Raw genomic sequence first — 13,716 nt, 5'->3', positions numbered from 1 at the left:
AGGGTTGCGATCCGTTGCCGGACACGGAAAAAGACAAAAAAAAAAAAAAAAAAAAAAAAGAAAAGAAAAGAAAAGTGTCTGGCATTCAGGAGCAAAAGCTTGGCTAGAGATGGAGGGGTGGGAGCTCGTGGCCCCTAGACAGAATAGAAGACGTGCACGTGATGGACCTGCTGAAGAGCTGCCCCAACCAGAGAGCAAAGGAGGGCTGTGAAGGCTGATGCCATGGAAGCCAAAAGCAGCAGGGTGGCTAGTTGTCACCCAGTAACCACAGTACGGAATCCCCAAGCACAACATTGCTGCCCAGAGTAGACACTTCCCAGCCAACCTTACAGCTGGGTGTGGCTGTGTGACAAAGACCAATGGGATGTACCCAGGAGTCATGCATGTGACTTGTTGGAAGAGCCCCTGCCACCAGGGGAACAGTATGATCCTCTTTCTCCTTCCCACTGGCTGGACCGTGGGTGCAATGGCTGGAGCTGCAGCAGCTGCTTTATACTGCAACATGAGAAGCTTCATATCTGCAATGGAGGACAAAAACCACAGAAGGGGTCCGAGTCTGTGCTGCTGTTGGATCTGCTGCACCAGCCCTGAATTGCCTGCATGCACAGGAGAGAGGACTGAACTTCTATCATGTCAGCCCCGGTTATTTTGGGTTTTTTGTCACTTGCTGTCGAACTAAGGCTTCTGAGAGGTCAGTTAAAACACAAACTGAAGAGGCACTGGTGTCAGCAACATAGAGGTCATTGGTGGCCCTAGACAGGACTGTTTTTACAGTGTGGTGAGAGTAGAATCCAGGCTGGATCACCTCTAGAAGTGAGAAATGGAAACAGTGGGTGTGGAAACTCTTTTTAGAAGTTTACCTGGGCGGTGCCAAGGTTTGGCAATAATTTGGCTCTCTCTCCCATAATCTCCAACACCCCCATCCCAGTCTCCTCAAGTAGACATACAAGTTAAGTTAAAAAGGCAAGCACCCCTCGCCCCCTGCCACCCTAAACTCCTCCAAAGAGATTTTTCCAGCCTGGCCTGACTCCCAGTCCTGGCGTTCTCCCTACGAACCTGAGCTCCACATCTGCCCCATGGTTACTACCACGTCCAGTGGACGAGTCTGATCACGTAGTCAGAAGATGCACACAAGCTGTCTCTCTGGACCAGGCCATCTGGCCATGCTGCGGGCTGGGGACCAGGAGAGCAGTCAGACACCATGGGGCCCTCAGGGCTGCAGTCCCGTCCACCATCATCACAGCACAAGTGGACAGGCCAGTCAGTGACCAGGCAAGGAGCAGTGTGAGCACTGAGTGAGTGGGAGAGCGCCGCAGACAGGCTTCCAGGGTAGTGGCCTTCAAGCTGGCCTCTCACTGACATAAATTCAGCCAATTAATATGTGAGCACAGGAATATCTGTTTTGGAGAGAACGTGTATGTTTTCTGCCCAGGTCCATTCTTTTCTTGGTTGAAAAAACAGCAATCCCGACTTCCTTCTGGGAACCACCCCTACTGCCCACTGTAGGGCCACGTGGCCCAGTGAGAGCCAAGGCCATGTCTGCTCTGGGGAAGAGCTAGGTTCTGCTCTGTGGTGGCTGGGGAAGGGTGCCCTCTGCTCCTGAAGGAAGGTCTGGGCAGCTCAGCATCCATCATGCTCTCCTCTAAAACCACGCATGGAGACAGTGAGTGTAGAAACTCTTTTTAGAAGTTTGTCTTGGTGGCGCCAAGATTTGGGGATACTTTAGCTCTCTCTCCCATAATCCATGCACTGTGACAGCGGCAGGAGGGGGCCCTGAGGGACCCTGAGGATGGTACTCTGGACTCTTGGAGCTATGATCTGAGCTGTGAGATCTAGCCTTGATCGACAGAGGAACCCACCAGACTTTTCAGTCCACAAGCCCTGTCCCTTCCTTTGCTGCTTATGCTAGTTTGTGCTTGGTTTGCTCTCACCTGCATTATAGAGACCTGAGAGCAGGGGCTGCAAGGTGCCCTGGTGTGGAACAGCTGTGCACAGTGCCTGGAGGGAAGGGGCGGGCTTCCTGGTGGATGGGGTGACATTTGAGTCAGGCCTCGAAGCAGGTAAAAACATGGGGGAAGGACATAATAGTGTTTCTGTCAATACATTTCCAACTATTACTTTCCTCTAAGATAAAAATCATTTTATTCATTGGATTTATTAAGAAAAGACAATGTAACTTTTTTTAAAAAAACGGACAGCAAAAGCCCTAAATATTGGATCTGGCCTACCCTATTGTGCGGAGCATCTGGCGAGAAAGAGGTTAATACTGAGGGGGAGCTCGCCAGTGACAGGTGAGCAGGGGACCTGCAGAGTATGCACTAGCAGATCTGAGTGTCCACACCATGCCAGGCCACCCAGTGCTGGGACCGGGGCACAGAGAAAAATGGGACCTGGTGATATCTTTCCAGTTCGTCAATAATCTCGAGGGCAGCCAGCCGAGATGACAAAGTCCCTGTAAGGACTGAGAGTGTGGCTCTGCTGCACCTCCTGGCCCAGCACAGTCTTGCCCAGGGGAACTAACAGAAATGCAGGGCTTCCTGAGCTCCTCGCTGGGTCTCCCGACCTCCACACCTGGTTTTAGAGATGGGTACGGGGACACTGTGCTGGCCAGACCTCCCTTCAGGAGTTGAGGGCACACTTCTCCAGCTGCCAGCAGTGCTGTGGGCAGCAAGGCCTCAGCCGGCACCCTCCTCGGGGTCACCCCAGATGCAGATGCTGCTGCCCCAGGAGAAGCGGCCACCTCCCACGACTGACCCATGCAGGCACGCCAAGGCTGGCCACCTCCCCAACTCAGCACAGCTCTGGGACCCTCCCTTGCCCTGCCCAGTCCTGCTTCCTCCCTGCCCGCCACAGGCCTGGCCCCACCTCCTTTATGAATGTCCTGCTTGCTAGGCTCTGTCTCAATGTCCCCTTTCCAGAGACTTGGGAAGGTAAGCGCCCTGCCCAAGTCACTCACAAGGGTCCAGGAGATACAGGACCTCCTGACTCCATGCTGGAGGAGGGGCTGTTTGAGGGAGCCCTGTGTCCCCCACCGCAGATGGGGCAGCTTCCTCTTTTCTGCCTCTCCAGCCAATCACAGTCCAGGGTTTCAGAAAGCCTTGGCCCAGGGGGCAGAGCTCGCCAGGCTGTGGCATGCCAGGGAGGCCCCCGCCCCAGCCCCAGAAGGTGCAAACAGATTTCTCACCGTCTGCCCCTGCTCATTGTTGAAAGAAAACTCACATCCCAAATGTTTGTTTGGAGGGAATTAGATCATCACCTCCCCACTAATGAAGCCAGGCTGTGCAAACAGAGAGGGGGAAACGGCAGGTTGTCTCTTGGGGTGGCGGCCCAGAAGTTGGCACCCCGGGTGTTTCCGAGGCTTTGTGCATGTGTGGCAAAAGCAGCCTACGCCAAGCTGGCTTGGAACTTCCCCAGGTGATGTTTGTGTGGTGGCTGCGGATTCCAGCTCTGATCTGGAGACTGCAGCAGCTTTCCAGGACCAGAGCAGGCCTCGGCCACATCTGGAGGCAGCAAGCACCTGCCCTCCCCAGATGTAGGAGCTGCCTCCGTCTCTCCTCCCGTCAGCCCTGCTCCCCGCAGGCTCTTCTGATGGAAGGAAGACGCCGTGTCCTCGGGTGGAATGGCATCCCTCCTCAGCTTCCAGTCGAGCTTCTCCAACACATGGGTCTTTTTTTCTTTTTATTCTATTAACTGAGATACAATTCACGTAGTATAAAATCCACCATTTAAAAACGGACACTTCAGTGGTTGTTACTGTATTCACTATGTTGTGTAAGCATCACTACTCTCTAATTCCAGGACATTTTTATCTCCCCCCAAAAAACCCATACCCCATTCCCCCACCCCCAGGCCCTGGGGACCACTAATCCACTTCCTGTCTCTGTGGATTTGCCTATTCTGGACATTCTGCATAAATGAAATCACAGGACATGTGGCCTCTCGTGATCTGCTTCTCTCACTAGCATAACGTCTTCCAGGTTCAGGACTTGGAATAGCAAGTACTTCATTCCTTTGTATGGCTAAATAATATTCCATTGTACGGATATACCACGTTTAGGTTGTTTCCATTTTTGGCTATTATGAATAGTGCTGCTGTGGATATTCGTGTACACGTCTTTATCTGAACATACATTTTATACCCAGCAGTGGAATTGCTGGTCATATGGTCATTCTATGTTTAACTTTTTGAGAAATCACCAAACTATTTTCCACAGAGGTGGCACCATCTCTCATTCCCGCCGGCAGCATACCTGCACTCTAACTTCTCCGTATACCCACCAACACCAACACGGGTATTTCCCATTTTTTTGTTGTTTTTTTTTTTTTTTTTTTACTGTAGCCATCCTAGTGGTGTGAAATCATATCTCATGGTTTTGATTTACATTTCCTTAATGATCAGTAATGTTGAGCATCTTTTCATGTGTTTCTTGGCCGTTTGTGTATCTTTTTTGGAGAAATGTCTACTCAAATCACTTATCTATTTATTAATTGGGTCATTCATCTTCTTTATCTTTGAGTTGTAAGAGTTCTTTGTATGTTCTGGAGACTAGACCCTTACCAGATATTTAAAATTATTTTCTCTTATTCTGTGGGTTGTCTTTTCACTTTCCTGATAGTGTCCTTGAATGCACAAGTTTTCACTTTTGATGAAATCCAGTTTATCTATTTCTTCTTCGATTACTTATGCTTTTGGTGTCATGTCTAAGAAACCGTTGCCTAATCCAACGTCACACGATTTTGCCTATCTTTCCTTCTAAGAGTTCCATGGTTTTATAGTTTTAGGTCTTTAACACATTTTGTGTTGATTTTTGCATGTGGTGTGTGCAGGAGCTCAAATTCATTCTTTCGTGTGTGGATATTCAGTTCCCCCAGTACCACCTGTTCAAAAGACTATTGTTTCTGCATTGAGTAGTCTTGGCACTCTTGCCAAAAATCAATTGACCATAAATAGCCATAAATTATTGCTGGACTCTCAATTCTATCCACTGATCAATGTATCTATACTTATGCAGTACCAAACTGTGGTTTTATAATAAGTTTTGAAATTGGGAAGTGTAGTCCTCCAACTTTGTTCTTTCCCAAGGTTGTTTTGGCTACTCAGTGTCCTTTGCAATTCCATAACGTACATGGCTTTTAACGAGGCTCACAAACTCACATGCATTGGGGCCAAACAGGTTTCATAAGTTAGCAAAGGTGATGGTTTCATAACGGCATCCTAGGTCATGTTCTATCAAAACACAGAACTTGTTTACATTTTAAACATGTAGGGAGCTCATCACTTCCTTTGTGAATAGAAGTGTGCTTTGTCCATATTTCTCTACAACATGCAAGGATACTCCCTCTCCCAGCCCTCCTTGTGTTCAGAAATGGCCATAAGCACAGCCCGAGTTCCAACAGGAGACGTAGCAAAGTCTGCTGTGGGAGCTTCTGGGAGAGAGATCACGTGATAAGAGAAAGACGCATGAATTTCCAGCTCTGTGCCAGGCCAGGCCCAGGATTAGGGTGAGGCCAGTCTGGTGCCCAGGGAGCTGGATTAAGGAGGCGCCTGCTCTCGGGGCTTTCCAAGTGCCAGTGCAGCATCAGGAGCAAATGACTCCTTAAATGTGGCCCCTGGGCGCCCGCCCGTCTGGCCTCGCCTCAGTCCCAGCCCTGGTCTGTCTGCCCATTTTCCTGTTCCTTTTCCTGCTCACAGCCACGATGTGATGCCTAGAGCTGGGCACTTATTCCATCGTGCAAGACAGCAAGGCTGAGGGCAGAAACATCACCATGCTGCCCAGGTGGAGCAGAAAGGCAGGAGGGCTGGCCCTGACATTGCCGGGCGTGCCTTCTCAAGGTTCTGTGCTGTGAGATGATCATATGCAGAGAAGGTAATTCCTGAAGCCCTTGAAAGTTGAGTTTTCTGTTACTTTCTCCCAGAAGCATTTTTAATATATCAATTTATGGCAAGGAGCATGGGTTTTCCATGGAAAGCTGCAAAACATTGTTAAGTTTTAAAAGTGAGTTGAGGACTTCATCAAAATGAAGTCCTCTGCTCCTCAGAAGACACTGTTGAGAGAAGAATGACAAAACACCCAAGGGCCAGGGAAAAATATTTGCAGAACAGACACCTGACCAAAGGCAGACGTTTGGAATGGAAAGTGAGCTCGCACAGCTCAGTGAGACAAACAACCCAATGAAAGTGGACGGAAGAGTTAAGCAGACACTCACCAAAGAAAAGATGCAGATGGAAATAAGCCCCTGGAAAGATCCTCAACCTCATGAGTCTCATTCATCACTAGGGAAATGCAAATTAAAACCTCACTGAGCTACCACTTCACACCTACTAGATCAGCTAAAATTTTAAAACCTACAGATGCAGAGTGACTGAAACTCCCACAGGCTGCTGTGGGAATGAAGACAGCTCAGCCTTGTTGGAAAACAGCCAGGCGGTCTTCCAGAGTCACACACACACGTTCACCTACGACCTAGCCACTCTGCTCCTGGGTGAGAGAAACCAACACATGTGGCCAAAAACCTGTGTGTAAATATTTGTAGCAGCCTTACTCCTGCTAGGCCCACACTGGAAACAACCCAGGCGTCCCTCAACTGGAGGTGGACTAAGAAACAGTGGCACATGTGTAAACAGAATACCACTCAGCAGTGAAAAGCAACCAGATACCAACACACACAACGCTTTGGATGAATCTAAAAAACATGCCCAGTGAGAGTTGTCAGACTCAAAAGGCCACTTCGGTTCCATTTATATAGAATTCTGGAAAAGATAAACCCCTGGGGATGGAAATCAGCTCAGTGGTTGCGGGGGTGGGGGTGGGATGGGGGCAGCGATCGACTGAGAAGGGTGTGAGGACAGTTGGGGGAGGTGGCACCATTCTGTATCTTGACTGTGGCGGTGGTTCTGTAACAGTACGCGTTTGTCAAAACTCCCTGAACTCTACGCTTACAGGGGTAGATTTTCCTGTATGTAAATTATATCTCCAATTATGTAAATTACACATACACCTGACTTTTTCAAAAAGTGAGCTGAGTGAAAGAAAATTATTAGATAAATAATCATACAGGTGGTGTGCAGAGATGGTAAAAATTGTGGGGGTGGTTTAAGAATGAACACATTTTGAGAAACAGTCCCAATTATATCTTGCTCTTAAAAAAAAAAGTACCTGAAGAAGGTGACAAGTGCACCTGTTTTGTCCCCTTAAATCTATACAACTAGCATTTTGGAGATTAATCCTGGGATAGTTTAATTGAAACCTCAATGAAAAACACCCTCCAGGGATGGAACGCAGAGGTACGCTGACTCCCATGGCAATGCCTCCAGTCCCCACCCTGTCCCCAGGACCTGCCACCGTCACCTGCATCACCAGTATGGGCAGGAGAACAAGACCCACGGTGATGGCCAATTGAGGAGCATTTCACTAGGGACCTGTTGACCAAATGTGGTCAGGGTTAAGGGAAGCCGGGAGCAACCGTGCAGCTCTTGGGGCCAGAGACGGCAGGAAGCCCTTCCATGCCCAGGCCTGAGGGCCGAGGAGAGGAAGCGAACCCCAGAATCCAGAGAAATCAGAGACCCCACCACACATCAGGGAGGGAGACGGGAAATAAACCCCTCTCCGCCCACCTTCTGGCTTCCTCTGGTGCCTCCAAAGCCAACTGGAAGCCAGAGGACAAGACAGCCTGTGACGTCCTCCTCCACAAGGACAGGCTGCAGGCACAGAGCAGGTGTAGCAGGATGGCAGTGGAGCTGCAGGGACACGTGCGGGGTCCAGCATGACTTCCAGAGGCTGTGTTTTAAAAAGTGGGTTTTAGGGCCGGCCCGTGGCTCACTCGGGAGAGTGCGGTGCTGATAACACCAAGGCCCCGGGTTCGGATCCCATATAGGGATGGCCGGTTTGCTCACTGGCTGAGCGTGATGCTGACAACACCAAGGGTTAAGATCCCCTTACCGATCATCTTTTAAAAATAAAATAAAATAAAATAAAATAAAATAAAATAAAAAGTGGGTTTTATTATGGTTCAAGTTTGGTGAGGCTGATATACTAGGGATAACTGCCACTGAGAGGACAGTGTATCTCTCAGCTCCCAAGGGAAGGGGCACAACAGCCATGCAGGCCACACGGGGAAGCACCAGGGTTGGGCGGGGGGTGGGGCACTGTGGACAAGAGCCTTTATTGTGGTTTCCACTGGAGGGACGTGGGAGGTGGGGTAAGCAAGCTTAGTATGGGGCAGATGAAATAATTTCAGGACTCCAGGGCAAAAGGCTGTCCCTAGTTTCCTGGTCCCTGTCCCTGGAGTGATTAGGTCAGGGGACAGAGTCCTGGAGGGTGAGTGCCCCTTAGAGGAGGTGGCTGGGGTGTGGACACTGCAAGGGTTGGTTTGCACAAAGGGCACACTGGCAGGGGAGTGTTTTCTCTCTCTAGGAATTGGCTCACTCCAGGGGGCAGTCGCTTTAGGGTCAGCAGGGTCCCAAGGTATCAAAGCATCAGAATACAGAAACTAAAGTCTTGTAAAAAGTGGTTATTGCGCCTGGTGTTAGCTCATGTTGGAAGGGAAGTGTTCGTGGTGGATGGAACATAAGATTGCTGTCGCTTTGGAGCACATCAAATCTCTGCAAAAGAGTTTCTCTGAAAGTCAGACTACTACCTAGGATGGGGGTGAAACAGGGTGGATGCCGTTTGCCACCAGAAGTTACTAATGCTGTCAATCCAAATTCCCGTTACTCCAGCACTGAGGGCCCAGGTCCCAGCTCCTGCCTCTCCACCTTTCCGCCCGGCCAGGACCCGCACTCACCTCAGCAATGGGGCCCTCCCAACACCTGAGCCACTCCCACCATCTCCCTCCCCAGGTGCAGCCTCTGCAGAGAGCTCAGCCAGCCTGCGTCTTTCTCCCCCAGCCTGCGTCTTGTCTCCAGTTCTGGTTCCCTCCCCCAAGACGACAGGCAGGCCTCTTCCAGCAGTGACCACGTTTCCCGTTAGACCTCCTCGAGGGTACCCAACGACCAACCTTGCACACTGGGGGAAGACACCTGAGATGCACTTGGAGCTGCCAGGGACCATGGCTAAGAGGAGAGGAGCTTCTGCCATGAGAAGGAAGGACACACACATGGAGTCAGACGAAAACACCAGGACACTGCCATGGCACTGTCACCCACCTGGCCCATGCTAAGTGGGCACCCACGTGCAGGATGTAGAACGAAAGGCACAGAAGGGGTCAGAGCAAGTGGGGAAAGAGGTACAGAGGACAGGCTGCAGGATGCCTGGAGAGGAGCGGGGGGTGGGGCAGCTAGACGTGGAGCCATCTGTGAATAGCTGCCTGGGCTGATCTGGCTCCCTGCGGCTGCGACCCTGTGGAGCAGGTGGCTGGGGCGGGGCCAGAAGTCTCCAAAGTGGTGCCATCCTTGAGGTGAGCTGGGTTCTCCAGCCGGTGGCTGGGGGTGGGGGTAAGTGCTCAAGGCCCACCCTGCCTGATCCTCCCAGGAGACCCCGAGTCCTCTGTACCAAGTCTCAGCTCCACTCCAGGCCGTTCCTGATCTGCCCCAGGCCCCCTTCACCCACCTCTGCTCCAGTCTGCAGCCTCCAGACCCACTCATGCCCAGCAGATGCTTCCTCACCACGCAGGACTAGCTCAGGCACCTGCCGGGAAACCCTCCTGCTCCCCCGTCCCAATCCCATGGCAGGGGCAGGCCAGGTGGGCACTTTTGTTTCTCCGTGATGCCCGGGCTTCCCATGTTTCCGCATTTTCATGTCTGTATTGCAGTTGCTGAATTCCTCGGTTTTCTCATCTGTAAAACAGGAATAACGATAGTGCCTACCCCAAAGCTTTGCTATGCAGATTAAGTGGATAAAGGCACATAATGAGTTTAGGAAAAAAGTGCCCGACATGTAGGAAACACTCCATAAATGCATGTCAATAATGCCCGCTTGTTATACAGTTAATAGTAATCATTATCGCCACGCAGGCCTGAGTCCTGTTCACAGAAGGCTCCTGGTGCACAAGCAAGTACAGCAGTCCCCGAGCTTTCCCTTCCAGTCACCCAGGATCACCTATGCTTTGAAAATAGGTGAGCATAACACAGTGAGACTTTTTTTTTTTCCTTTTTGTCTTTTTTCGTGACCGGTAACGGGATCGCAACCCTCGGTGTCGCGCCCGTACCGTGACCGGCAACGGGATCGCAACCCTCGGTGTCGCGCCCACACCGCGCTCAACCAGTGAGCGGACCGGTCTGTATATGGGATCCGAACCCTCAGCGGGAGCGCCGTCATGCTCCCAAGCGCTGCACTCTACCGAGTGCGCCACTGGGCCAGCCCTACAGTGAGACATTTTGAGAGAAACCACGTTTATGTACCTTTACCATAGTATATTGCTATAATTGTTCTATTTTATTATTATTAGTTGTTGTTGTTAAGCCCTTACTGTACCTAATTTATAAATTAAACTTTATCATGGTATGTACGTATAGGAAAGAACATGGCACAGACAGGGTTCGGTATATTTAAGGTTTCAGGCATCCATTGGGGGTCTTGGAACGTGTCCCCTGTGGATAAAGGGAACACTGTAAATGTTAGTACAATAACCATGATGACCCCAGAAGCAGATGGTTCAAGTCCAGCCCAAGCTCACAAGACTCTGTAACAGTGACAGAAGGGTCTGGTGTGCCTGTAGGGCACTGTTTTGGGCACTGGGTGGGCATCACCTCTGTTAATCCCTGTGACAGCCGAATTGGGACTGAGCAGAAGAGAGCAAAGAATGCTTTGCAAAGCTGCCCAGGAAGAACTGGGATGTGTGCAGGGACTGAGAATGGCCAGAGCCCGGCCTCTTCTGCCCGCCTCTTGTCCCCAGCCTCCAGCCCCAGCTAAATCACCAGCAGGAGGCCTGATGTCCCCTCCCCCACCCTGCGTGTGGCTACAAACCCTCATCTTGTGCCCAGCTATGACACTCCAGGCTTAAGTGGGCCCGAAATCGTGCCGAGCAAGGGGGGCGATGCCAGCCCCAGGTACCTGGCAAAGTGGCTCCCAGGCCCTCTAATCACCCCACAACGAGAATCTGGCCATTAACTTCCTCCAGGCCCAGGAGGGGAGCTGCCACTCTCCCCGCCTGGCTTTCAGTCTAACACAATTAGGACCCATTATTTCTGTTGTGTTGATTCTCGAAAAATCATTTTAAATTGTCGCCCTTTTTTTATGCTTTGGAAAAGGAAAGCGCCAAAGAAAATGAAAACAGAAAAGTGTACCCGCACTCCCCCCACCCGGCTCCTGGCCCCCCCATCCCCCCATTTCTCCTGACCCGTTCCCTTGGCAACCATCAACTCGCTGCTGCAGTATTCAAAGAGAATCTCACAACTGCACATCAAATGGGACGCAGGGGGTGTCTTCAGTTGCCTGAGACCGACAGACAGACAGACACCAGCCCAGGGAAGACACAGATGCAGAGAGACAGAGATGAACGAAGAGAGACAGGCACAGCGAGAAAGGAGGAGAAAGACCCAGCACAAAGAGACAAAGACACCCCGGGAGACAGCGACTTGCAGACCCAGAGGCGCCATAGGCAAAAGGCAGAATGAGACAGACAGAGAAAGACAGACAGACAATCAGTGCAGTGGGAGGGAGACAGATGCAGGAAGAGACAGAAGAGAGAGGCAGAGATGGGGCCGGGCGGGGGCAAAGGACAGAGGGAGAGGAGAGAGCCACAGACAGAAGGAGGAAGCAGAGAGGGACGCAGGAGAGAGGAGGAGGAAGGGAGGACCACGGTGCCTGTCCCAGCGCATGGCCTCTGAGGGCCTCCAGACCCGCCTGCTCCCTCCTCCTGCCTCCTCTTTCCCCTGCTCCGGGCAGGCTCTCGCTCCTGCTCGGACTCCCCACCTCCAGCGGAGAATGCTCCTGTCCCCGCATACCCTCTCCTTCCTGGCAGTGAGAATGATCTTGCCGCAGATGCTAATGGTGGGATTCGAGGCACCCTAGGAGACAATAGTGAAGAGAGGCCCAGAGGCTCCCCTCAGAGCGCACGGTAGGACCCCAGTCTACACAGGGGACTCTGAGGAAGCCCCAGGGGCCCCCTTAGGCTGAGGATTGGGCTCAGTGCCTGGGTGCCTGTGCCCGCCTCCATGCCCTTGACTCTGTACCTGCCCCCCACCTGCTCAGCCCCCAGCTCCCTACCCCACCTGGGCCCAAGACCCCTTGGCTCTCGACATCTGGTGCAACAGGCTGACCACAGAGAAGTAAAAATGCTGAGGTCAAAAGTCAGGGGTCAGAGGGCAAGGGCAAAGCCCAGGTCACCTTCGGAGGGAGCACGACAGGCAAACCAAGAACTTAACACCAGCTCTGCCGCTGACCACTACGGGACAGTCACTTAGCCACTCTGGGCCTCAGTTTCCTCATCTATAAAAGGGGCAAGTACCTCCTTCCCAGAGTGGTTGCTGTGGTGAGGCGTGGAGAGCATGTGCGTGCAGGGAGTGGTGCTGGGATGAAAACAGTGACACAATGACAGTGAGGACAGTACATCCCCGCTTCTTGGCAGGGCACAGCTGGACGCCTGGCTGGGGGCCGACCGCAGGCGGCGTGAGGACTCCAAAGGGAGAGGGCCGGGGAATGCGCGGGGACGGGGGTTAATGCTTGTCCGGGGGGATGCGCAGCCGGGGGTGGGGTGGGGCGTGCTGGGTGCGGGGCCCGGGGCTTGGGGGTGATGCGTGTCCGCCGCGCAAACTCTGCCAGGTCGTCAAGAGGAGCTGGAAACACGGGTTTCTAGTGCCAGGTCTTTGAGATTTAAGTGCTGGTGGCCGTTTCAATCGTTAAAGCGCCCCCCAGCGGCGGGTCCTGCAGGCGCTCGGGGCCCGGCCGGGCGGCGGGGGATCCGCTCCGCGGCGGTCCCGGGGGCTCCATCCCTCTCCGGCCCCGTGGGGCTCACCGGCAGGGGCAGGACCTTCCGCGCGGAGGCGGCCCCAGGCTCCGGGCCCGGGACGCGGCTCTGTGAAGGAGGCTCGAAGACCTCGGTTCTCAGACTGTAGTTGGAGGACGTCACCCTGAGGATATCGATTAAATGCGACCTCCGCGCAGCCCTGCAGAGCCGCGTGGGTGGGGCCTGGGCGTGTGCATTGTGAGCAGCACCCAGGGGACCGTGACAGGCGCTGCAGACCCCGAGCAGACAGGGCGCCGCGAGGCTGGTGTCCCGCCCTTCTGACCCAGCCCTGGCTGTCCCCTCCGCGGCTGCGCCCGGGGGCTGCTGGATCTACGGAGGGAATGTTGACTACCGGCTGCTGAGCGGCTCGCAGGAAGGCAGGAATGACCCTCACGAAGGTTTGTCGTGTGTAGACCCCCTCCTCCCTGCAGGTCTCCTCCCAGCCCTTCAGCGGCCATTGCCTGGAACCAGCGGTGAGGGCTTCTCTAGTCTGCAGAGATGAATCCTCAGCCTGGCTGTGGTCCAAAGTCCCTGGCAGGGTTTTAGAACTAGGGCTTCCTGGTTTCTGCATGATAGATAACCGCTGGCTCCGCTGCATGGCTCTGGAACCGCCCCAGCGCAAGGCGCTGCAGAGGCCTCAGGGGGCCCTCCGCACCCCGGCCCCCTTCTCCCCACCCCACACAGCCAGTCACAGAACCTGGCCCCTCTGTCCACAGTTGCTGGGACACACCCAGGCCAAGACAATCAGAGTCCTTCCTCAGGATTTTTCACATTGGATTCCCCTAGAGAGAAGGGTCATTCCCTGTGGGGTGGAGGGCGCTGGGGGGGGGG

Source organism: Galeopterus variegatus, unplaced genomic scaffold, assembly GCF_000696425.1.
Source record: "Galeopterus variegatus unplaced genomic scaffold, G_variegatus-3.0.2 Scaffold415, whole genome shotgun sequence".
In the NCBI taxonomy this organism is placed as follows: Eukaryota; Metazoa; Chordata; class Mammalia; order Dermoptera; family Cynocephalidae; genus Galeopterus; species Galeopterus variegatus.
Note: the sequence above shows the minus strand (reverse complement) of the source record.